The sequence below is a fragment of the Barbus barbus genome, assembly GCF_936440315.1.
Source record: "Barbus barbus genome assembly, chromosome: 15".
In the NCBI taxonomy this organism is placed as follows: Eukaryota; Metazoa; Chordata; class Actinopteri; order Cypriniformes; family Cyprinidae; genus Barbus; species Barbus barbus.
The window spans coordinates 12,349,633-12,376,744 of NC_136743.1; the positions used below are offsets into that span (position 1 = coordinate 12,349,633).

Below are 27,112 nucleotides of genomic sequence, written 5' to 3' on the forward strand. Positions count from 1 at the left end.
TCAATTACTGTTGTTTTCTCAGCCGATCAGGTCATTGTTGGTTGCTGGTGTTGCTGGTGGTTTCCAAACTCTTGATTTCTCCATGCCCTTTGTTTTTGCTAGAGCTTCTCTCAAAGTCAGCTCCCTCGTCTTCATCCTGGTTTGTATGTGTCATCATCGAATGCAAGATTCAGAATGCAGAAGTAATGATATAGCCTAACTGATACGACACATTCCCTGCTTTTAATATCTGAAGAATTAATGCAACAGGACACGAATGATCACTTAGAAAGACCTGTGAGGCAACTGTTCCAATACTTATGCTCACATCAGATAGAGGGATGAAACTCTAAAAGTGTTGAATCACCCAATAATAAAATGTGACATTCTGTAGTTTTGTCTCATATTCATCTTTTAATCATATTTGTAAATGTCTTGACTCCACAGCCAACAGAGCAATTTTGTCTTTACTGTTCCAATACTTTTGGAGGGCACTGTATATATATATATATATATATATATATATATATATATATACGTATATGCAGTATTTTCCTGGACCCTGGTTAAAAATTATAATAATAATAACCCAAAGTTGACAAATCAAAAACCCTAGGTCACTTTACCAGCTTTACAAGGTCGTCTAGCCAAGCACAGTTCACAGACCAAGAGCTGTAGAGTAATATTCAAAGAAAGACAATAACAGAGAAGTGAGAAGGCACCATATGAGTGGAGCCTCTGGAGGCATCGCCTGAGTCTCCCACCAGAGGGCAATCATTAATCAGGAGTCATTGCAACAAATGGAGAAGTTGCTGGTTTTCAGAACAAGTGTTCATTGATGTGAAATCAGACACATGTATTGATATGCTGAATGGAAATGGAGCTTCAAAGCTGCTTTAGTGTCAACAGAACCCATGAACCAAAATATATTCGGTTTATAATAGGCTATACATACGCACACATACATGCATTTACCAGGGCTCTCAAGTGTCACGCATTGAGCGTGACAGTCACTCATTTCGGTCTATTGTCACGCACTCCCGCCACACATTGTATTTCTCACGCAGAAAAAACTATTTATAATATATTTAATATACCGCAGCGCCCAACATTTCTCTGGCCGCGCCGCTCTCGCTATGGAACCGGCAGGATTCAAGCGCGTCTCCCCTGGAGTTCTTAGTCGAGCCTGCCACTTATCAGCCAATCAAAAAAAAAGAAATAGGCTACACAATAGCCAATCAGAAAATAGCACTATTGTATCTGGGTAAGATTTAACGCAACAACCAATGAAAAAGCATCACTTTGAGCACAAAGTAAGTAATGATCTCCTGTTACAGCAAATTCACAACTTGTTTGACACAAACAATATTATGACAACTTGACTGCTGTTAGAGAATGTTTCCCAGATAATTAACATCAGTTTTTCACGAGTGTCTGTTACTTAGCCAACAGTTTTACAGCCTGTTCACTGACAACATCTGCTCAGAACAAGTAGTCTAGGCCTAGTCATATTTTCGTTATCACACGATGACTGACATATTGTCACATTATAAATATATCTCTCTCCAATAGGCTTAATAATTTTATTAGCACTAAATTAATTCAAGTGTATTGCATAGTTGATGTTATAAACTTTTAAAATCATGTCATATTTTATAATTATATCCTGGCCATGGATGCATTAATCATTGCATCTCGGATAAAAGGCAACTAAGCATCCTTTCATTCACCCTGAGAGGAAAGATGTCACTCTTGCCTGTCTTCAAAACTTGAGAGCCCTGATTTACATACACATAAGGAAAAGCAATCACTGTCACATGTCACTGTCAAATATAAACTGCTCACATAGGCTATTTTAAAACAGACAATAATGTGTGGCCTTATGTGAGCAACCAGGTTGTGCAATTACAGCAAAATAACTTTAAAAACGTTTAATTCTGTATAAAATTACGTTTAATAAGCCAAAGATATGGTCAGGTCTGGAAAGTGCAGTGTACGGTCAGGTCTGGAAAGTCCTGGCCGCTTCACTCAATCCGAGCAAATCCACCTTCCTGAACTGACCACATTTGAGCCATTGATTGGTTGACCATTTCCACTAATGACAGCCTTCAGTCTGAGCGTAATCAGCAAAAGCTCTATCTGTTGAGCCAGTTTGAAAAGGGAAACTGGTCATGATTCGTTTGACTTTCAGGAACCATTTAGTAAACCACAAAAGTTTATTTAACTTGTACAAAAATATAAACACAGTCCTAGGTGGACAGTAACAGGCATATATGATACCTCCTATCTCTCTCTTGGGGACGATTTGTCAATCGTAAATGTGGTCAGTTAAAGCAAATAATATATTTTACAGACTTACTCTGGTGTTTATAATGCCTAAAACTTGGCATTCTCAACTGAGCAAATATTAAAATAAAAGTCTTGGGATCTGTATGCTTATCAAAGAAATCTGAAGCAACTAATCAACTAATATAATTATAAATATAATTTCCTGTAGCTAATTTTACACAATGATTACAAAATTGGTCTAATTTTTAAATAGGTTTCTGTTTAATAAAAATTAGCCTTATTAAATGAACTTACTGAATCAGTCATATCAACCGATTAATTCAAAACGGCTGATTCAATAGAAACGAAACACGTGAGACCATCTGAATGGACAGTTGAATCACTGGCTCACTGGATTCGTTCAAAAACTGATTCATCCGTGGAATGAAACACCATGGCTGTATCCGAAATCGCCCCCTTACAGCCACACTATTATACAGCCATTTTAAGTGGTGTTCGAAACCATAGTGGATGTTCTCGAGTGCACTCATTCAATCCCATAATGCACCGCAAAAACGAGTGCACAACCGATGTACACTCAAAGGCTAGAGAATACCCAGAGGGGATGCTTTTTGTCATTTTTTTCGATTGGGGGATTCCATCCCCCCGCAGCCCCCCTCAGTTCGAGCCTGCTTATTACATGGATGCTCAATGAATTACATACATAAAGTATTAATTTGACACGCATGCATATTATTTTATGTGTTATGTATTATTTTACAATCATGCACACTGGTAATATTTTTTTATGTTTTTTTTTTTAAGTGTATAATGCTAACCGAAGCAGCATTATAGATAAAAAACAAACAAACAATAAAACCGAAATAGTGTAAAATATTACAATTTTGAATTGTATGTTGTTTTCTATTTCAACAATATTTAAAATTTGGCACTGAAGAAATGGTTCATCCTTTTGGTTTGTATTATTCTCTAGTCCAGTGTGTTGATGAGCATGGCACGGGGGCCGATACACTGCATTGGGGTGGTCTTTGTGTCATTCCCACTGGCTTTAAGTCAACGAGGTGAGGGGAGTGCTGTTGGTATGCCAGCTGCCAAGCAAACCCCACTGCACCCTGCTCTTGTCTCATTCCCATGCGTTCATTCAAGAAAGAGAGAGAGAGAGAGAGAGAGAGAGAGAGAGAGAGAGAGAAACAGAGCAAGGCAGGGAATGACATACAGTGGCCTGCAAAGCTTATGCCCAGTCTGACTCCGTTGCATCAGGTTAAATTTTTTTATATTAAAATATTTTCTAAGCGTAATATACAGAGACAACTATAAGGAAATCTGTTTTACAACATTACTTTTTGCAATTATGTTTAATGACACAAATAACACAAAAAATTACACAGTTCATCATTAATTTTGGACTATGACAGGATGCTGTTGTTTAAACAGATAATAAGATCATAATGAGGTAAAAGATTAAAGGGATTCTGTCATCATTTTCGATCCAAACCTTTATGACTTTCTTTTCTCTGTGGAACAATTAAGAAAATGTTTTAAGAAATGTCTCACTGCTTTTTTTTTTTTCTCCGTACAATGAAAGTCAATTATAACCAAAACTGTTTCAAAATGTCTTCTTTTTTGTTCGGAAGAAGAAAGTCATGCAGATTTGGAAAGACATGAGGGCGAGTAAACAGTCTATCTAACTATCCCTTTTAATTGGATGCTAACTTAAAGTTAGATACATTAATTATAAAATCTTACAATCTTAAAGTCATGTAATTCCCTATGTTTCCATGTGTGTGTTTGTCATTGACTCAATGACTTTTAAATACTACTCTGTAGGAACTTTGCGAATGGTCACATGCTTCTGAAAGCTACTAAAAGTGTCCTCACCACTGTCATGCATGTGTTATTTATAAGTATGGTGCACTATACCTTCTGTTCTTTTAAGCCCAAGACAGATGGAAAAAGACAGTATGGGGTAGAAATTGTAAGACATACAGTAGGCTATCGTTTGTGCAGAGTCTTTATTCAGAGAGAGCGTAAAGCACCCCATGTGTAGAAGAGGAACATTATTCCAGCGAGTGGAATAAAAGACAGATCCAGCTGCGTACACACACCTACACTCACAGACACTGCTAGACCCGGCACATATGTGCATATTCACACACACCAAGAGGGCTGAAACACATGCCTGATTCTGTGCCGCAGTATGGTGTGTGAGGGGGCTAGTTAAGAATGATTTATTTCCGCGTGGGAATTCACAGGATGGCTTCAGTTCAACCGATTTCCCAGAGCGAGCGGAAGCTGCTACCAGCCATAGCAAGCAGGAATTCTCATCCCCAGACCCCCCTCTCCGGGCCTCAGGACCTTAGGCCCCTGTGCGAGCAGACCCTTGAACCTGGTGGAAATCACGACCCGTTTACTTCTCATGCAATGCGCAAACTGCCCACCAAGTGGCGCTGTGCAAACAGAAAAATCATCAAAATCGCTACATAAGCAGAGTTGTACAAGATTAGTTTTTTTTTGTATAATAAAAGTCTCCTAATTCACACAATTGCTTCCACACATTTTATGGTGTTGCTTTTACGGTCTCAGTGGAACCTTCTTACTTTTCCATACATGCAAGCAATCTGTTTATATAAATAGCCACAATGTTGAAAATGTATTCTTACTAAAAGTAAACGTAACAAGGTTCTCAGTGAATAAGCAGCATGTTTGCGATTCTTCATTTTTCTTCAATTCTTTCTTTCTTGGAAAACTGAACATTTACAATAAAAGAATGCAAGTGTGCACAATTGTACAGTGAGTGCTAAAACAGATGTTTTGTCCCCCCTTTTTGTTTAATTGCGTGTGTGTGTGTGTGTGTGTGTAAACTTTGGTTAAAAAGTTATGGGACTCACATGTGCAGACATCCTCCCACACACATAGACTCAGACATAGTTCTCTCTCTCTCTCAAATACACACGCGTAACCACACACAGGTAAAACAAGCAGGCGCACAGAAACACACCTTTACAAGACATCACCTCTCACTAGGTGCCGACAGGACCACACATACTGTCTCTCACACAAAATGTTTGGAATGCTGTAAACATTTATTTCAACAGAAATGGTTCCATCTCAAATAGTCTTCCGGGGACATCGTACTGCACCTGATAATAAACATGAAGGTGAACGACCACAGTGAAAACATGAAAACATTGCTTGGGTGGCTATACTACAGTTTGGGTATGATTATTTTAAGATGCGTGTCATCCTGAGATGCTTTTCAAACATCACCCTTTGCGTTTACACTGAAGAAGTCTCATAAAAATAGACTGCATCTAATATTTGCCCAGGTATATGTGAAGAGTTCCCACTCAAAAATGAGATAACGATACAGAGTGAATGCTCTCCGCACATGTTCATCAAGTACTTTCACTTCAAATGTGCTAAATCCTGGCCTCAACCAATTCAGAAGTACCAGTACTTATATAGAAACCTATGCATAGTAGAAAGAAATGCTAATTTTAAAGAAAAACTTCAGATGTACTAAGAGGCTTTTGCATCTGAACACTTCATGTAGGCCTATAGCCTAATAAAAAGATCTGTAGTGAAACATGGGTTCAAATGTGAGTTCATGGATTGCATTGCACTTTGGTATAGCACTATTTTGCTTGAAGCTAACATAAAACCTCATTCGCAATTAATTTTACCATAATATGATGCATTTCAGGGTATGGCCAACAGAACAGAGGCATTTGTTTCCAGCCTTTCATCAGTACTGGGTCACAACAAGCCCCCCATTAAAAAAGTGTGTGCATATTTTGATACTCTTTGTAATACTGTTTTGGATATAAATTTCTAAAAATGGTCTTTACCAGATGTTCATAAGGTGCACAAGCAATAAAGATCTTCGTCATTGACAAACCTTAGGACTAATGCCTACAATGGATTGTAGGTAATATTCACCTCATCTAGCGCTCTTGATGTTTTCTGTCTTATAAAATATCCTGTTGCTATATCAGTGTGAGAAACCACTGCAAACAATTCAGTGCATGAGTGAATCTGAATGAATCAAACTTAATTGAACCTTTTTGCAAAGCTGTTTGACCGTTTCGATCAAAAAAATGATTCATTTGCCTTCACTAGTTCTGATTCTAAACAGCTGAGAGAAAAGGCACAACTTGTAACTTGATTGCTGAAATATTATTTGTAAAAACAAATAAACAATTCTCAGGTATTGTACTGTTGTATTTTACTGGAGCTCATACCCCAATGCTCCTGGCCATAGGTGCATTTCCCAAAATCAACTGGTCCCAAGTTCCATCATTACCTACAATGCAAATTGTGATCATAGTTAGCTGATGCTTTTGGGAAATGCACCCCAGAACAATGTGTCAGTGTAGTCAGTGATATCCATTTGTGTGGATGAAAGGAAGAGCAAGTTATATTTTGACTAAAGATTACAAATACTTTTTTTATTGGGAATACATTAAGCAACTAAAATAATAAAATCTTCCTATAGCTCAAACAATAGAGCTTGGTGCTAACTGCTAACAACACCAAAGTCACATGTTTGATTCCCAAGAAATGATAAATAGAAATCTGATAAATAGAAATCTAAATGACCAGTTACTGACAATAAATTAGGGAACATGCCTTAAGAAATTCCTTCTTTTTTTTTTTTTGGTCAGATTTGATTTAAGTTCAAACATTAGCCTGAATGTAACCTCTAAAATGCATAATCCATAACCAAAAAAAAGGGGTTGAATACATGCTCTACAGAAATAGGAAGAAGAGCGTTTGGTTCACAGCAGAGCATGACAGTTTAGCTGTGACTCAGTCAGAGCCCTGGCCTCATTAGCCTAGTAAATGAAATCCTAAAGTGTGATTTGAGAAAGCCTCTGTGTGTGTGCGTGTGTGTGTGTGTGTGGCAAGAAGTCCCACCCATATTTGTTCTGCCAGAAGACTGCTCGCACAGTGAAGGTGGACCTCACACAGCGTTCAGCCAAAGCCGCAGCATTTCCGACAGCGTTCCGAGCCTGGCAGCCGCTGCAGGGAGAATGAGGAATTCTCTGAGAATGGAGATGCTGCCAGATATCAACCCAGAGGCCGCCGAGTAAATTTCTCAGGACAGCCAGCTGGGTGTCTGAGTCTGACAGCTCGCTCACAGTGCCCGCAGAAGAAATCTCCATCAAACCACAATGAGACACAGAGGAATTGTCTGACACTCATCGGTCTAATTACGACGAGAGAGAATCAAAAGCCCTTCAGTGTGTTTGGGACAAAATACCAGCGTTTTGCCCAGAGGCACTAGACATTCAAAAATACAGAACGCCAAATCTATAATTATTGTCGATGAGGGGCATCATTATACCTGTCATAATTACATAGTGTCTTCCTCATTCATCTTCTACGTTCAGATCCAAGCATGTTGAGTAATTCATTACAGACGCATTAGAGTATTATCCAGGCAGGTGAAAGATGCTCTATTGAACAAAACTCAAACCACACATCGAAAATTCATCACAAAACCGTACTAGTATTAAGTCCATTGTGTTTGGCATGCAATCTGCAAGCTATTCCCTGTCTTGTCATCCACGGATAAATTAAACCTTTATAAATCTACTCAAAGCTTTCTTTTTTCTTCCAGATTTAGCTCGGTCTAAAAGATGGGCCGAGTCCAGCTGGATAAAACGGGCACAATTTCACATAGACGTGAGTCAACCACCAATGAACAGCGACTGCCTCATCAGCCGCTGTGGGAGCAAGATATCACAGGATGCCTCAGCTATGACAAGTTGGCCATAAAATAGTGATTAAACACCACTTAGATGTGCCTTGATCATAATTAACAGAAAATTCCCCAACCGTAATGAACCACTGCGAGATTATTAACGCTCATTTTTCTCAAGAACTTCCCGGTGTTTGGTGCCTGGAGGCAGGCTCCCCAAGTGCAGAGAGATAGTGTGGGCACAGTGCTGAAGACAGCGGGCATGTTTGAAGCGGCGTGGGGAGCATGTGTGGTCACAGACCTCACAGACCGATGGGTTTGGGGTGGACACAGGCAAAGCAGACACACACAGAGATCACAGGAACCAGACGGACTGATGTGTGCAGTAAAAGATGATTTTTAGATCAAGTAAATAATGTGGAAAAAAGTAAAAATTCTCTTTTTGTATCAATTAAGTACATAATGTCAGTGTTGGGGAGTAACTAGTTACATGTAACTTCATTACAAAATAAGTGTAAATGTAATTTGTTACACTAACTAATGTGTAATTAAATTACAGTTAGTTATGAAATTGTTAACGATTACAAAGGGGGATAATTTTCACACATACACATACATACAGATTTAACTGATTACAGAATGATTTTTTTCTTTCTTTCTTTCTTAAAATGTATTCTTAGAATGAATTAGTAAAACAATCTAATATAATGAAAGTTCTAGAATTTTAAAAAAATTAATTGCAGTTCCCTTCCAGGAACTTCGAGCTGCGTCGAAACGCATATGGGAACGCCTTCAGCGTGACCAGGCTCTGAATCATAGATATATATACTGACTAGATGTCGCCTTGGGCCTCTAAGCATACGTCAACATCGCCGCCATCTTGGGCCGGGGATCTGAAGGAAGCGCCAAAGTTTCCCTGCATTCAGATCAACTCTGAAGATGCCGGACTTTTGTGCTGTAGTAGATATTTTCATGAACTGGATGTTTTCAAAGAATGGTTAACCTGTTATATACTGTAGCCTAATCATTTAATAAGCTGTTGTAAATACTGGAAGATGTTTTCACACTACGTACGCACGTTATGTTTGTTTTTGTGTTATATAACCATTTTACGCAGGCTTGCTGATGTACAAAATAAACCAGTACAATTCAAATGTTTTAATTAACATGTATTTTTAAGTATGGATATCACACCATTGTAGCCATTTTGTGTGCAGTAGACTAGGCTAAGGTAAGTAACAATAGTTAATTTTAAGTTCACTGAAGTGGAAGAATAATAAACTTACACCTAGTTTTGAAGTAGATTAATATCAAAAGCTTCAATTTTCTCTGGACTCGATCATAAATACATGTCTGTCAGTTAGAACAAACCAAAAAAATAAGAAAAATCATTTGAGATTTGGACGATTTATGATGATTTAATTTCTGCCTAGATGCAGATGTTAGGTTCCCCATCCTAACATTCTGAGGTCTGTTGGTCAGGAAGTCCATAATTGTTTTTTTTTTCCCGCTTTGTTTGTTTAACTCGTGCCTTTATTAATTAAAATTTAGCTCTATTATTTATTTATTTATATTTTATATATACTTTATATTATTCATGTTTTTTTCATATCACTATCAGCATCCTTGTAATTGTTTTGTGCATTGTAGAACTAATTAATTAGTTATGTAGGTGTGTCTAAGTATTGTTTTGTATATGATATATCACATATTTATGATAGAACATAGATTAATTCATTATTTTACTTATATCACATAAGTAAAATAATTAATTAATCTATGTTCTATCATAAATATATGTCTGACATTTATAATAAACCAAACGGCTTGAAAATCGGTTGAAAATTAAGCAAATTAAGGTGATTTTAATCGTTGATAGTTCTCTGCCAATGTTAACTAATGCAGAGTAGACACGGCTTCCCCCGACCCAAGATGGCGGCCGCGCTGACGCATCGTTCCTATGGACAGCAGCGTCAGAGGTGACATCTAGTCAGTATATATATCTATGGCTCTGAATATGATGTGTAATCAGTCAAACAAGGGCGAGGCGTCACGGGCGGGGTGAATTTTTACGACAGCAGTGAACACACACACACCGTGAACACACACCCGGAGCAGTGGGCAGCCATTTTATGCTGCAGCGCTCGGGGAGCAGTTGGGGGTTCGGTGCCTTGCTCAAGGGCACCTCAGTCGTGGTATTGAGGGTGGAGAGAGCGCTGGACATTCACTCCCCCCACCTACAATTCCTGCCGGCCGGAGACTCGAACCCGCAACCTTCGGAGTACAAGTCCGACTCTCTAACCATTAGGCCACGACTTCCCACATTTACTGTTGTTTGTCCTAGTTTTAAGTGGAAAGCATTCAGTATCATGCCAAAGCCAAGGGCAAGCTCAGGGGTGAAGCTTTCAGACCACGTTTTGAGTCGTGTGTGCATCCTTGCCCTCGCTATATCACGAGCGAGGACACACGATTTTTGCGTGGTCTGCCTGGGTGCGGAGCACACAAAATCGGTCTCCGCACCCGGAGGGCTCTCTTCGAGAAGGGAGCCTTCGCGAGCTCCCCACGCGGTGCCGGTCCCGCTGCTGCCGAGGCAGAGCGGCGGCTGCACTCGTGGGGCTCGCAGGCTGATCTGGCTGGCGAGTGTGAGACGGGCATGTCCTTATCTCCTCCCGTATCCGCCAGATCTGGCGCCCCGACTCTCGGTGTGGAAGCTGTCTCTTCCCCCGAGACGAGGGCTCAATGCTTCGTCTCTCTTCCTCTGAGGAGGTTGATGTGACGAGCGTTCACGAGGTTTCGCCGCCTCTGTCACCCCAATATGATATAACTATGAGCTTTGTAAGCTGCAGTGTTTGCACAAGCATAAAATGAATAAAGCCGGTCCCGCTTCTGCCCTTAAATCAGAGAGAAAAAAAAGGCAGAGCGGCGGCTGCGCTCGCGGGGCTTGCAGAGAGAAAAAAAAAAGAGAAAAAGGCTGATCTGGCTGGCGAGAGTCAGACGGGCATGTCCCTATCTCCTCCCGCGCCTGATCTGGCGCCCCGTCTCTCGGTTCGGAAGCGGTCTCTTCCCCTGAGACGAGGGCTTGACGCTGCGTCCTCCGAGGAGGTTGATGTGACGAGCGTTGACGAGGTTTCGCCGCCTCTCTCGCCCCAGAGAGCTACTTCTACACAGGAGCCTTCCGTTTTCCCCGATCTCCTCACCGAGGTGTCGTGATCGCGGGTGAAATCTTTTCGTCCCGGCCATTCGTTCCCGCGGGAACTGAAAGAGCGCAGGTATGCGGCGATGCCGCGGGTTGAACAGACGCTTGCGAGCTATCTGTCTCCCTCTACGGCATCGCCTTTGAAGGCTCCTGCTCTGCTTACAACATCTTTGGTGGGCAGAGGGTATGCGCGCTCTCTAAACTCAGGTGGCTGCTGGGCGGGCGCAGCCTCCTCTGCATACCAGCTCCTCGCGCAAAAGGTCCTGACGGGCGAACCCCAGGACCGCGGAGGGCGACCCCTACTGGGGTGGAGTGGCTTGCACCGCGGCACTCGGTGACCACTTCACCTCGGTGCCCTCCAGGGACTTGTCTGCTGACCCTGCCGCTGTTCCAGGGCACAGCCGGTCCCAGCGAGTATATTTCTCAGGTTTGTCCGCCCGGCAGCGCGGAGCCGAGAAACTCGCCTCAGCCACCAGATTACGCGTCTCATTCCGGTGCGCCGCATCGAGAGAGCGGTCTGGCCGCTTCTCTGAACCCAGAGGTCAGTCTCGAGAGACTGATTCCCTTAGAAGATCATTGGGCAGCGAGCTGCCGAATGTGTCTCTTTGGGTCCTGCCTTGCAGGGTCTGGTTCGTTCAGAGGTCCTGACGGGTGAGCCCCAGGACTACGGAGGACGACCCCTACTGGGGTGGAGCGGCTTACACCGGGGCACACGGTGACCGTCTCCCCTCGGTGCCCTCCAGGGACTTGTCTGCTGACCCTGCCGCTGTTCCAGGGCACAGCCGGTCCCAGCGAGTATATTTCTCAGGTTTGTCCGCCCGGCAGCGCGGAGCCGAGAACCTCGCCCCAGCAGCCAGGCCACGTGCCTCCTTCCGGTGTGCCGCTTCGAGACAGCGGTCTGGCTGCACCAGAGGTCAGTCTCGAGAGACTGATTCCCTTAGTAGAGCATTTGACAGCCTGGCAGCGGCTGCCGAATGTGTCTCCTTGGGTCCTGCAGACCGTAGCGAGAGGCTATCGTATTCAGTTCGGCGGGCCACCCCCGCCGTTCTGCAGGGTTGTTATGACTGCGGTCCGCCTCGGGCAGGCTCTGGTTTTAGAACAGGAAGTTGGTACTCTGCTGAGGAAGGAAGCCATCGAGTTGGTTCCTCCTCACGAGACCCAGTCCGGTTTCTACAGCCGGAACTTCATTGTTCCGAAGAAGGATGGAGGGCTGAGGCCCATACTGGATCTGCGTCTACTGAACCGCTCAGTCAGAAAGCTGAAGTTCAGGATGCCTACTATCAAGCAGGTCGTGACTCAAATCAGGTCCGAGGACTGGTTTGTCACGATAGATCTCGAAGACGCATATTTCCATGTTTCCATCCTTACTTCTCACAGGAAGTTCCTGAGGTTCGCCTTTGGGGGCAAAGCGTACCAATATCGGGTTCTTCCCTTCGGCTTTCACCAAGTGTGTGGATGCGGCACTGGCCCCGTTGCGGCTTCAGAGCATCCGCATACTCAATTATATCGACGATTGGTTGATCCTCGCTCAATCAGAGCGGTTGGCGGTTCGGCATCGAGATGTCGTTCTCGCCCACATGAAAGAACTGGGGTTGAGACTGAACGCCAAGAAAAGTGTGCTTTCTCCGGTTCTGAGAATCACTTATCTAGGCGTGGTGTGGGATTCGACCACGATGCAGGCACGATTGTCCCCTGCTCGGATCGAGTCGATCCTTACTACAGTCAGGAGAGTGCGAGAAGGCCAGTCACTCACTGTCAAGCAGTTTCAGAGACTGCTGGGGCTCATGGCAGCTGCGTCCAGCGTGATACCTTCTGGCCTGCTGTACATGAGACCCCTACAGTGGTGGCTCAAGACCAAGGGGGTCTCCCTGAGGAGAAACTCACTCCGCGCTGTCAAAGTGTCACGCCGTTGTGTCCGTGCCTTCGACATGTGGAGGAATCCTTGGTTCTTGTCCCAGGGCCCGGTGTTGGGAGCTCCTTGTCGCCGCGTCTCGCTAGCGACGGAAGCTTCCCTCACCGGTTGGGGTGCGGTCATGAGTGGCCACCCTGCCCGCGGTCTGTGGAGAGGTTGCCACCTGACGTGGCATATCAATCGGCTAGAGATGTTAGCGGTGTTCCGTGCACTCAAGCACTTCCTCCCAGACCTGAGAGATCACCACGTGCTGGTGCGCACCGACAGCACGGCAGTGGTCTCTTACATCAACCACCAAGGAGGTCTGCGGTCGCGCCCCTTGTACAAGCTGGCACACCAGATCCTTGTGTGGTCCCAGGGCAAGCTCTTATCTCTGAGAGCTATGCACATACCTGGGCATCTCAATGTGGGAGCAGACATCCTGTCTAGGCAGGCGCTGAGGCCCGGGGAATGGAGGCTTCACCCCGAGGTGGTGAAGCAGATTTGGGGTATTTTCGGCCAGGCCCAGGTGGACCTCTTTGCGACTCAAGAGTCAGCACAATGTCCTCTCTGGTTCTCGCTGACCCCTCCAGCTCCTCTGGGACTGGACGCTATGGTACAGACGTGGCCGAGGCTCCGTCTGTACGCCTTCCCCCCGATCGCTCTGCTCCCTGGAGTTCTGGCGAGAGTGCGCCGGGACGAGGTCAGTCTACTGTTAGTAGCACCGTTCTGGCCGGGCCGAGTATGGTTCTCGGACCTGATATCTCTCCTCGACGGCACTCCATGGGAAGTGCCCGTCAGGAGGGACCTCCTCTCACAGGCCGGGGGCACCGAGGTGCACCCTCGCCCGGAGTGATGGAAGCTGTTGGTGTGACCCCTGAGGGGGCACAGCTCATAGCTTCCGGTCTGTCAACCGAGGTTGTCGAGACCATCCTCCAATCCAGAGCTCCCTCTACGAGGAAACTGTACGCCTTGAAGTGGAGGCTCTTCACTTCTTGGTGCGGGGACCGCCAGCTCGACCCAGTCAACTGCCCCGTTGGTGCAGTACTGGAGTTCCTGCAGGCCCGTTTCTCCGCAGGGGTAACCCATTACACTGTTAAGGTCTACGTGGCAGCTATTTCGTCATACCACGCCCTTACCGGTGGCCAGTCAGTGGGTAGACACCCCCTGGTTACACGTTTCCTCCGCGGTGCGCTGAGGCTGAGGCCTCCGGTACGATCTCGTCCCTACATGGGATCTGGCTGTGGTTCTGGAGGCTCTGTGCAATGCACCTTTCGAGCCCATTCAGGAGATAACTGAGAGACTCCTCACTATCAAGACCGTTTTCTTATTGGCTATCACCTCTCTGAGGAGGGTGAGTGACCTTCAGGCCCTGACTACGGCCTCTATTCACTTTGCGCCCGGTTCGGCGAAAGTATTCCTCTACCCCCGCGTGGGGTATGTTCCGAAGGTCCCATCGGTTGTTCCACAGCCGGTCGTACTGCAGGCCTTCTGTCCTCCTCCCTTCGGGGAGCCAGACCAGGAGAAGCACAACCGTATGTGTCCAGTGCGAGCACTAGACGCATACATCCACAGGTCCTCCCTGTGGAGAAAGCGGACCAGCTGTGCTATGGTCCGCCTAAGAGGGGTCTTCCTGCTACGAAGCCCTCCTCTTAGTAGGTGGATTGTGGGTGCCATGGCTTTGGCATACGAGGCCTCTGAGCTCCCCCCGCCGGTGGGAGTCAGAGCGCACTCAACCTGAGGTGTGGCGGCCTCCAAGACCTTCTGGGCAGGTGTTCCATGCAGGACATCTGCAACGCAGCTGGGTGGTCCACGCCCCTGACTTTCGTTAGGTTCTATGACCTCGACATCCGAGCCACTCCCGGCTCCTCTGTCCTTTCGTCCTGACACCAGGCAGGGACTTGTCAGTCTGGCGGCGTTGGTATCTCGTTCCCATATGCGTTTCGACGCAGCTCGAAGTTCCTGGAAGGGAACGTCTCGGGTTACGTATGTAACCATGGTTCCCTGAAGGGAACGAGACGCTGCGTCGCGTTGCCACACTTCCGGCATCACTGCCAGCGCTTGCTTCATGACTTGAAGCTGAAGCCGGCTCCGCCGCACGTGCTTATATGCTTCCTGGTCGTGACGTCACCCCGCCCGTGACGCCTCGCCCTTGTTTGACTGATTACACATCATATTCAGAGCCTGGTCACGCTGAAGGCGTTCCCATATGCGTTTCGACGCAGCGTCTCGTTCCCTTCAGGGAACCATGGTTACATACTTAACCTGAGACGTTAATTTTACTTATATCAATATTAATAATACAGTATTTTATAGCTATAGATCTGATAATATTATGTTGTATAGGGGGCCTGCATGAATGTGTGATGTTAATTCCATAGCTTGTTCTTTCCCCAAAAAACATTTAATTCTTTCCAAATAAACAGCCACAAACAACGGAAAAATGGGGGTGATGGGAACATTATTAGAATTGATCACAGCACAATTAGTCTTTACAAAAGTAAAACTCATTATTCCAATTTTTATTATTCACATCATTAATCTTAAGATTAAGTACCCATAATCTGTCTTAATTAGATTTTTTTTCCTCCATTTCTCCCAATGCCCTCCTCCCTTTCATTATCCAGGGCTGGCCCTTGACTTTCTTCCTGGTCGCTGGCCACAATTAGGAGTTATAGCAATCATTAACCAAGTATATGAGGCAAACCAAGCCCAGACAGCATGTAAAACAGTCAAAACCCTGCCACAGACACTCAACTATCAGGGAGCCTGGCACTCGAAGGGACCCCAGCTCCGGAAGGGAGTGGCCCTCCAGACTGGCCTATAGCTCGGGAACACTGGGATGTGTCTTACCTCTGCCACCCTAGAGCCGGACCTGTGTCAGAGTAGAGAATGGTCTACATGAGCTTTACAAGGAATCTGAAGGGTTTTATGAAGTGTCACCTTGCAAATCCTGTGTTTAAAGCCAGTGAGTTAATGATGACTGTCGGTGCAGTTATCACAAATTACACATCTCTAGGGAGAACAGTTTTTCAGCATGTGATACCAGCATTAATGAAGCCCTTTAAGAGCAATATAAACACTATAAAAGGCTACTGGACTAATTTCCTCAATTCAACAAATAACTCCAAAACCATTTTAAATGCTGGAGTACAGTTTTTACACTCACACTTGAACATTTGCAAGACTCACAACCATATTTTCTGGGACGTTTAGATCCAGATCCACTGTCTTCCACCAGAGGTGATCCCATCAGTATAAAGGGCGGCGACATTTGTGACATTTCGCTGGCAAAAAAGGGCCATGTAAATAGCAAATGAATGAAGCATAGCTCACAGAGAAATCACTTTCAAACCAAGCAGCCTTCTGTGGCGATTCCGCATGAGGGGATTGGCATCGGTTATTCTTTCTTTCGACTCAAATAGCTACTAGAAAACTGCATGTAAAGCAGTTGTATGAACTGGAGAGACTGAGATCACACCTGTCAATCCTTACACTGCCATATGCAGCCTATATTTGGAGACACAAAAAAGATAATTATTATTTAAAAAATCAGATTTTTCATAAAACGATGACTGAAGAATCCATCTCCAATGACTCTTAAAGAATGTTCACTTGGTGGCATTTTCTGTTATTTAAGCAATACACATACATGTAGACTACAGCTGACCACAGCACATGACATGTGGGGGGGGGGGGGGATAGTATCTTTGTTAAGTGTTAGTTCCCACAAATTCAACACATTAATTCTTTCCCTCATGTTGTACTAATTTGTTCTCTCATTTAATTTTTATTTACTAAAACATTGGAACAAATGAATAAGACATAGGAACAAAATCGTTGCCACAGTATTTAATTTTTTTTCATGAATGTCATGTGTGGGGCTTCGTAAACACTCCAGAACAGTTTGCAAACATTGTGTTTCAACAGGTGTTGCATCTTTCAAAAACCAGACTGGTTCATTTAATCGCAAGGTAGGACTTCCATTCCAACAGCTGCCATATAAAGCACTACCCATTCATTTCCAGCTCTTGTTATCACCATCGGTCATTGTAAAATATGTGAATATTGCACTGTTGTGATCAAAACAGCAAGAATTTAGTAGATGTTTTTAAAAAGCTTGGTTGAAATCTTCAGGTAACACTAAAAAGCTCCCAACAATGAAAGTTTAGATCATCCCTTTTAAAATGGTTTCTTATTCCTTTTTTAAGCTGGAAGGAAAGCTGCCATGTGAAGCATAAAAACACAAACAACAATAATCACAATGAACAAATAATAATATAATAAACACATTTTGCATTTAAAATAAAAGTTCCAAAAGTTTTGCAGTCATTTCCCAAAGAGCTTTTCAGAGAACACTTCTTAAAATAAAGAAATGTTGCATGTAAAATGAATAATCCTGGATTTAGAATTTCACAAACACATTAACACCATTTGGACCTATTAGTATTTTTGCTCATCGTCATTTCCAAAGGAGCAACCATAAATACCTTCACCACTAGACAGTGCTGCAGTTTGGCGTGAAACTAACCGAACGGTTGTGTGGTCGTGATTTATGCACCATTATCAGTTGCTAATGGGACTGTGAATGTGTATTCTCACAGTTCAACCTCCATGTCAACTATCACTCACTGGGAGACCTGCTACAGCAGAGTCCAATTGTGCATTAATGAAAACCATGTGCCCAGACTCTGTCAAACTCTAGGCTAATTCCTCAGGTCTTTTAACCCAATACTTTGAGTGGAGCAATGGTTCACTTGGACACCATACTTGAGACCACACCATAGTAATCCTTAATCTCTCAAGTAAACAACACAAACTGTTTTTCTGTTCCTTCACTTGTCATAACAAGAATCCTTTTCTGTTTCCACATGCATTATTATGTCTGTGAAGCCATCCTGTAAAGCCTTGTGAATGGCAGATTTCTTTTTTTCCACAGGAGCAGTGAATGAAAAAGGGCTTTCTGAGACGCGCAGGACAGAGGAGTATGGAGCCCATGGAGCCCAGTGTGTTTATCTATGTCACAGTCTATCGGTGGCTGACCGTGAATAAGTTGGGGGGGGGGGGGGGGGTTGTTTTGTTTCCATGGCAGATGGGGCCCTCTCTCTCTCTCTCTGTTGCTCTCTCTCTCTGTCCAGGAAGTGCCGCAAGCACAAACCACACTGAGCGTGTTGTGCTTTCGGCGTGGCCGTGGCTTGCAGTGAGGCAGCGGTCAGGCCTGAGTCTCACTCCCTGGGTGGTCTGGCCCTGCAAATTTTTATGATCTAAACCAACCTAATCCAACTGGCTTGTTTAAGGGAATTGAGAATGATTTACAAGAGCTGCGATGGCCAGGAATAGAAAATCAGAGGAAATCGAGGCAGAGCTTCAAGTCTGTGGTAGCCTTATGACTCTGCTTTGGTTCTATCTATCTGGACTGATTATCCTGTGCTGGAAAGTCTTTTGTTGACTGCTCTGATGGCAAATTGTCAGGATCAGTTATCTTGATAACATAAGGCTCAGAGGATTTGACACAAATTTTACAATTGCATATTGAAATCATATAATAAGCCAGTTTTATTGGATGCATTTTAGCCCCGGAATAGTGGAATCGTGTGTGTGTGTGTGTGTGTGTGCTAAATAAATAAATGAAATATTTACTGTTAAATATATATATATACATACATACACAGTATATACTGTATATTTACTGTTTATATATACACACACTATTCATATGAATATTTATCATATTTCTTTAATTTTTTCCTCTATCTATCTATCTATCTATCTATCTATCTATCTATCTATCTATCTATCTATCTATCTATCTATCTATCTATCTATCTATCTCCTAAGTTACAATTTGAACTTTTTAAAATAGTCATGAGTAAAATAATCAAAATGAAAATAATTACATGAGTGTTACTGAGTTTATTTCAGATTAGATTGCATCTTAAAGGTTTTATGAAAGTTTTTGTTCATGTTCATCTCAAATATCGCTCATCAAGGACTGTGTTCCATAATGCGACACCTGTGCCACATTTCCTCTCTGTGCCCCAACCCTCCATGCCATCATTAGCACAATCATGTCTGCCTTTAGTCTTAAGCCCTCCAGAGTTTTTCATGGTCAGGTTAGTGCTGTAAAAGAGCAGATAATCACTAGAGAAGTGTCAGTGACCTGGACTGACTTTTATTACCGTCTTTTCTTGAACCAGAGCCCGCCGCTGTAATGACAAAAAAAATTGCCATCTGTATGTAGTGAACAGCTTGTAAATAAAGATGAATCAGAGGTATTAGAACAGAACATTAAAACTCTTATGGCTGGATTTCAGAGATGATGGTTGCCAGATTGCATGAATGTTAAAATGGACCCCCTGACCTTCACTTTTTGTAACGGTCAAATCTGAAAAAATGCATTCTTTTTAGCTCTGATCTGCATGTATTTAACAGTTCAAGGATGACAAATTTTGCATTTTTATGACTAATATAAAGATATTTGTTAATTATAACCTACTTTTATTTGTTTTATTTCTTCTTCGCATTAATGCTGCCGTTTTATAACAGCAATAAGCCATTTAAGACTTAAGATTCCATAGAACAGCATGTGAACATGTTTCAGCAGAATTCGATGAATGTTTGAATGTATGGGGTTAATTTGTATTGTGCACATCTGTTTTAACCGATTTACTTTCAATGATGCACATCACCAACATTTAGCATCATTTCCCTCATGCAGACCAAACGAAAAGCAGATTTGCTTGCTTAGCTAGACATGAAAATGTAAATGAGAATCTTGTTTTTGCTCTCTGTTTGTGATCATTTAACATGACCCACAGAAATTGCAGCGGTCCGTTCAGGCAGTACACCCGATGTTAAACTTGGGTCATGTAATTCATATGAGATTTCTCAGGTAATCCTTTAAAAATGTTGTTTCACTTTACTAAAGAAGAAAAGATAAGGTGGCCAAAGCGTTTAGAGAGTGTGAATCACAGTTGGTGTTAGAAAACATAGCAAAGGTGTGAATTCAACACACAAACAGTTCGAGCTTTAACATCAATATTTCCTTTGCTTTAACTTTTCTTTTTGCTTTTTTTCTAATGGAGGCAGCCTGCCCTGTTAGTCCAATGTTTCTTCTGCAGGCAGCGACCAATGAAGCTCATCTCCTGTCCAGAGAAAACAAAGCTAAGCCACATTCCCAGAGTTCAATTTGCTGTTACATCGGAGGTCTGTGAATTGGGGTTTGGGCCATGCCTGTTGACTGAGGGGATATGAGTGGAAGGAACTGGGCTTGAGAGAAAACTTTAAATTTTGACTGTGAAACTGGACGTATTCTTAATACACTTAGGTTCCAAGTGAACTCTAGAAAAAGGGAGAATTGTTGACGTGGGAAGGAAACATCTATTACAAAATTGTTACACTATTCTGCCAAAATTTACTAGCTACAGTTGCTGCTGATCTAAAACCATAATATATTAATATTGGACATTCAATCACTTTGAGAAACATTCCATATTTTCTGTCAGTTTGTGTCAATTTCTTGATGACAGTGGTGAGTAATACCATATTACAGCAATTTATTATAGGTATTATATTTTTTAAGAGATGTTGGATGCTATGAAACTGAAAAATGAATTGAGCAATCTAACGTAAGCTATATTAAATAGGGTAGAGTGGGGGGAAATGCCTCTCCTACTGTTCTGCCAAAATAACCACAAGATAAAGTCAAGAGGAATTTTTATTGTAACTATGGACTAGTTTGATAAGAGTGATGTAGAAGTTTTCACCATGAAGCTCACACTGGTGATGTACCCGAGAGAACGCCCCCAGGGGGCAATGGTCAATTACTGTAGCTACTCTGTTCTGAACAGCAAATCCTTTGTTTTTCCATCAAATTAATTCTAACTAGTTGGTTGAATAAAAATATTTGGACTTTATATTTAATAATTACCAGTTATCATCAGCTAACTTTTTTTTTTTTTTTACATTTTGTAATTCATGATTATGCTGTATATATATATATATATATATATATATATATATATATATATATATATATATATATATATATATATATATATATATATATATGTACTCTGATTTTGCTGTAAATGTTTAAAGCAAATAGCTTTGTCAGACTGGGGGGCATTTTGCCCCATAGGCGGGGTAAAACTCCCCCTTGGCACAAATTTAATAAAAAAAAAAAAAATCTAATGACATGAAAACTCTGGACATTTTTCATACTTGGTTTATAATTTATGTAATTGTCACTAAAACTATGATAACTTTTCTGAACACATTTAACTTTTGTTTCACTGAAAAAAAACTTAAAGGGGGGCGTTTCCCCTCACTCTACCTTATACATTTCATTAAGTGTAAAATTATAGGCTTTTGTATTGTTATAACCATATTTTTAAATAGACTACTTAACATGTCATATTCATATTTCTATAAACTTAGAAACATTTTACAACCCCTTCTCAAACTCCTCTGATATGCACATTAAAACAAACAAACAAAAAACAAAAACAAAGAAAAAGTAAATAAAACATAAACAATAAAATGCGATAATGAAAGAATAGCCTAAAAAACTGTCAATGCATGAACTCAAACAGATGTGTTAAAGATGGTTGATTTATCTATCAGTATGTTATCATGTTTATCATATGTTACAAAAATATTTTCCTCTTGACGCCTTTTTGCTTTTACATTTAGCTACAAAAAAACTAATGCGGTTTCTGTTGTAGGCTGTACAATAATAATAATAAAAAAAACATTTATAATGTATAGTATATGTATATAATTAAAATAAATAAATAAAAGAAAAAATGAAGTGACGCGTTCTCGTTCTGCGTCAAATAGGGGGGGAACTGATTTTCTGTGCGGAACCAAAGTTACTGGTCATGATTTCTGTACAACCCATTTACAAGTAGCGGTTTTATGTCATTATCTCGAAATATCTGATAAAATATTCTGAGGTTGCCAACCGCCAATAAACACCAAAGAAGAAGAAGAAGATTTTTAGTTATTAGTATTCTTTGTGTTTAAGTAGATTCTCTTAGTTTTAGCAGTAAGTGTTTGAAGATAGCGAGTGTAGTGTCAGACTGATTCACATGAGCGTCTGCTACGGTGTTGTAGATATTCACGTGCACGGACTCAATACTTCACAAATCATAAACATTTGGACTAGCAATACAGGTAAGCCGAGTGTTTGTGTGTTTCTAAATTTGTTTAGACGTTAATAAATAATAGTTTGTGGACGTTGAGTAACGTTAGATGATGAAATAAGGGTCCTGCCTGGAGTAATGTTTTGAAAAGCATGATGAATCAAGGAGTATTCGACATAAGGTTCTGTCTGTCAGTCTAGCACGATGTTTTGTCGTGAGAGCTGTTGTAGTTGGACTGAATGTGGTGTTTGTTTTGTCCTGCAGGTGTTAGGGATGGAGCTGCAGGCGGTGCTGATGGCAGCAGGTGGAGGCTCCAGGATGATGGATCTCACCTATAACACCCCCAAACCTCTGCTACCTGTAGGCAACAGACCCCTCATCTGGTACCCCCTCAACCTGCTGGAGAGAGTGGGCTTTGAAGGTAAACATACTTGTCATATCAGAAAAAAAGGTTCATTAAAAGCGACATTTTGTCCCATGAGAAAAGTGTTTTTGTTTTCAGATGTTTAGTGTTAGTATATTCTGATATATGGGTAGACTTATTTAATTTCTATTTTTTATTTATTACGAAGTTTGTTTGATGGCAGTTCCTAATGTTGCTCAGTGTTTTGGTCTTTTTTGTTTCTTTCTTTTTTTGTATGTGCTGAGTGCCAAAGGGGAGTTGAAATTGGCTTTCCCTGTTTAGAGGACAAAAAATGGTTTAATTAAATAAAAATGCAATTCAATGGCATACATATCTGCTAGTTCAGTTTTTGAAGTGTTCTGTCTATTACACGGTGCTTATAATAAAGCATAGAAAATAAACCAGGAATAAAATAGAAATATTTATAGATTAATAAAAAAACATGTAAATATAACAACAAATGACACAAATTCACACCACAATTACGAAAACTTGAACTAAAATGAAAATGAACTGATTCAAAATATTAATTAAAACTATAATAGTATCTTAATGATACTAAAATTCTGTGTTCCGTTTTTTTCCAGCATAAAATCCTTCATTTAATTTTTTAATTAATGAAAATTAAACACTTTTTTTTTTGGAATATCGTTAAAGAATTGCCTGCTTCTTATACATGTATGCTTCCATGCTTACCATAGTTAAATCAAGATGATGAGGAAAAGAATTGATGCAGTAACCGTTAGACAGAAATCACTGAAATAGGTGTCCCGAGAAACCTTTCTCTCTGGCAGAGCAGTTGAGGCCAGACTCATGCTTTTATAGCCGATCAGAAACTCTCTGTCTGTGAATCACTTTGCATGGGTTTGGATGGCATGTCTTTGGGGGTGGATTTTGGAGAGTGGGTGTGTGTGGTGGAAGTTAACAAAACAGCTGAAATTGCTTACAACACATTTAAGCTGCAGGTGGTAATAATTTGCGCAGGCTGCTTAAATTGAACTAATAAAGTCCTTATTTCCTAAATAGGAAAGGTAGAGCCGTTTTTACAATTGACGTACTCTAAGGCCATGATTTCCATGTTAAAGCCTCCCGCACTTATGTTGCTTCTTGTTTTTAGTGTCAAGACTCTTTTTTTTTTTCAGGGAACAGGAGCTGGATAAAACCAACTAGATTTTGCTGTTTTCATATTTTGATAGCGTATTATGCTTTATATGGCTGAACATCATTGGTATAAATAAAGATGAGGGATGACTAAGTGTCCTTAATTTATACCTTTATTTATTTATACAACCAAATTGTAGAGGTGGATGTATTGCCTAGTTGACAGACTAGACTGGTATACAAATTGTAATAAAGCCAAGGTAAAATTATATAGAGTTAAATGCACCCCAGACAACTAATGTCGGATCATTTCAACTCTGTAATAAATCAACTGCAGTCTAGTACTTGAGGATAAATGGCAGTGTGCCTTAGGTTTTAGGCCAGCTTTCCTCCACATAGCTTAGAATTAGGAGACCTTCAGCAGGCCTACCCTTAAAACTGTTTTGGGCCAGCATAGCATGGAGCAATATGCAATTGACTAGTGCTAGTAAGAAATAAGGTAAGTTAATTTTTAATAATTAAGTTTTATTAATTTTATTCTAACGTAAAAATGGAAATAAATAAGTTTAAATGCTCAAATGAATAGACTATTTTATCATTTTTTTAATCTGCATTTTCAAACACAAATGAAAATCTACCATTTTAAATGTCTTAGTACATTTAAAAACTGATTTATTTATATTTTATGTTTGAATTATTACATTGATAACCGCTTCATTTTACATGTCAGTCCTAATCCTTGGCTACATATATTTTTTATTTATAGAATTTTCATGCTAAAGATAAAGGAAAACCCCATCCTTTCCTTAATTTTTTTTTTAATATAAATCCAAACAGTTAACTTGGAGACCTGTGTTCACTTCATTGCTTGACCACATTTGAGAGCCAGTAGGGGACGTGCACGTTTTTGAGTATTTGTATTTAATGCCTTCATGATAATTAAATGTTTATTGTTCACACCTAGCTGTATTGACTATCCATGCGATTCAGCTGGTGTGGAGTTTGTTTGCCTGCCCAGCAGTACAGTATGCACCTTTATGTGTGGCACAGTCTGTCCTGTTAACAGCCAGAGTGCCAGCCAGCAAGACCCTGCAATTAGCTTTTACAAGTCTTAGCACAAACTATGGTAAGAAAGCTGCTTCGTTAGAAAATATTTACGCAGTAAAGCAGAATTCTGGGCCAAACTTCTTCCAGTTGGCTGAAAGTTTCTCTCATTGGGCATATGACAAATAGTTCACAAAGACTCAATTGAAGGTGCTTAATATATTTTTTACATGTCTGAGGTATCACAGGTTAAGTGTGTGCTGTGCTTAACCAATGGATTAGTGAAACAAAAATCCTATCTAAACTCCTATCACTTGCATGATTTTATAAATTACCATTCAAAATTTTGGGGCAATATGATTTTATTCAGCAGGGATGCGTAAAATGTATTAAAAGTGTCAAGTAAAGACATTTATAATGTCACAATTTCTTTTTCAAATAATAATCCTCTCTATTTACTTTCTATTAAAGAATCCTGAAAAAAAATGTATCGCAGTTTCCACAAGAAATGTTTTCTCAATGACTGCTAAGAATTCAGCTTTGCCATCACAGGCATAAATAACATTTAAAAAAAATATTAAAATTGAAAACACTTCTTTTAAATTGTAATAATCTTTTTGATCAAATAAATGCTGCCTTTGTTAGCACAAGGTATTTTGCTTTTGGCTAAATCTTTGATTCATCTGAGTGTTATCATTACATTCTTTTTCCAGAGGTGATTGTCATAACCACTAAAGAGGTTCAGAAGGCCCTGAGCACCGATCAGCGCCTGAAGACGGATGTGAAGATGAGGTTGGATGTTGTATGTATTCAGGAGGAAGCTGACATGGGCACCGCAGATGCCCTTCGACACATACAGCAAAAGATCAAGGTGCGTCAAGTGTCAATATCATAGGATAACACTGAGTTGTAACATTTCTTTCATTGACATTTGGCACTTTCCAAAAACCAGGATGCCAAAAAGGGCCAGAATTGTTAATATTTGGATGGACAAGAAGGCTAAGACCTCTTATTATTTTTAATGGGGGAGGGAGGAGATGCAAATTTGATGTTTAAAACTAGCTGATTTCATGCTTTTTATATTAATAATATTATGAAATAGAATATTTACATATCCAATTGTTGTCACAACAAAAAGCATGAGATTTGTGCCTCTAATACTTAAAATGCTTATACATTAGTAGCAGTACAATAACTTGAGAAGTGCTTCAATGCAAAGTTCCAGAATTGTGATTGATTTAGCTAAGTAATAGGATCAAAATCTTTTGTTGGTCCTGAAACAGCATTCCTCTCAAAGAAAATATCCTTTACCACTACCCTAACCATAAACTGCCTATAATGAGAGGGAAATTATATTAAAGCCCCATACTTTAATCTGATTGGTTGGTAGGAATGACCAAGATGTTGATCCAGGAAAATGCTTTTCTTGGCAAAATCATGGACACTGTGAGGCTAATGCAGACATGTAGGTGCAACAATGAAACATTTTTTATTTTTGTTTTAGGAGAAACCACATTTAAAGGATAAGTTTTGTCAATTTTCAACCAAGTTCTGTAGTATATGTAAATTAACAATGTATACTCTTTCTCCGTGCACCCATATATCTCAGTTTATATATATTTTTTTAACAATACAGAGTCAGAGAAAACTTCCATATTTTTGTATTCCCACTCATGGACAGTCGGCTCAACAGACTGATGGCACCAGAATCAAAAGTGCATTGTGGATGTTGAAGTTTTTTGGCAAAAAGAAAAAAAGTCAATTGTAGATTTTGATGGCTGTTCAGAGATTTTGAAAGATTATTCTACCATCCCAGAACAGCGAGTGTTAAAGTTCTGGAAGGCTAATTTGTGCTTTGTTGTAATCACAATTTATACCTTATTTCAGCTTTTTTAGCACAAAAATGCCATGGAATGATTTTGAATGTGATGAAGATATTATCTAATGATGGATTTCAGTATTTCAGTTTCATAAAACTGCCTAAATAATATTTGTGGTCTGTTTTGTAGCCAGTAATGACGTAGCAACTGATTTGACATGTAAGGAGTGCTCAGTGCTGGAGGGTCATAAAAGAGTTAGCAACACAATGATGTGATGAATTTTCGTCACTGTAAATCATTGTGCTATGGGAGTTAACCATAGCATGGTGACTAAATAGAGGAAACATAACAACAGCATGAGCATGCACGTCTATGTAAGCATGAGCGTGTGCCCAGAAGCGTGTAAAAGCCTGGCAGGCGTACACAGCCTCACCTGTCTCCCATGTGAGCTGGCCTGGGGTCAGTGGAATGATGTGAGGGGCAGATCCTGTGTGCCACAGGGGGATCTTTGATCCGCGCAGCCCCACGCAGATGGGTCC

General features: G+C 41.1%; 1 pseudogene across 1 annotated transcript in view; it reads left to right on the forward strand.

Annotated features, from left to right (window-relative positions):
• Window positions 1-21,910: 21,910 nt before the first annotated feature.
• The window catches only part of LOC306880814 (translation initiation factor eIF2B subunit gamma-like), a 43,271-nt pseudogene continuing 38,069 nt past the window's right edge, over window positions 21,911-27,112 (forward strand). Inside the window, exons 1-3 of the transcript XR_013785897.1 lie at window positions 21,911-22,236; window positions 22,470-22,626; window positions 25,467-25,624. The product of XR_013785897.1 is annotated as a translation initiation factor eIF2B subunit gamma-like (transcript). The remainder of the gene's footprint in view (window positions 22,237-22,469; window positions 22,627-25,466; window positions 25,625-27,112) is intronic.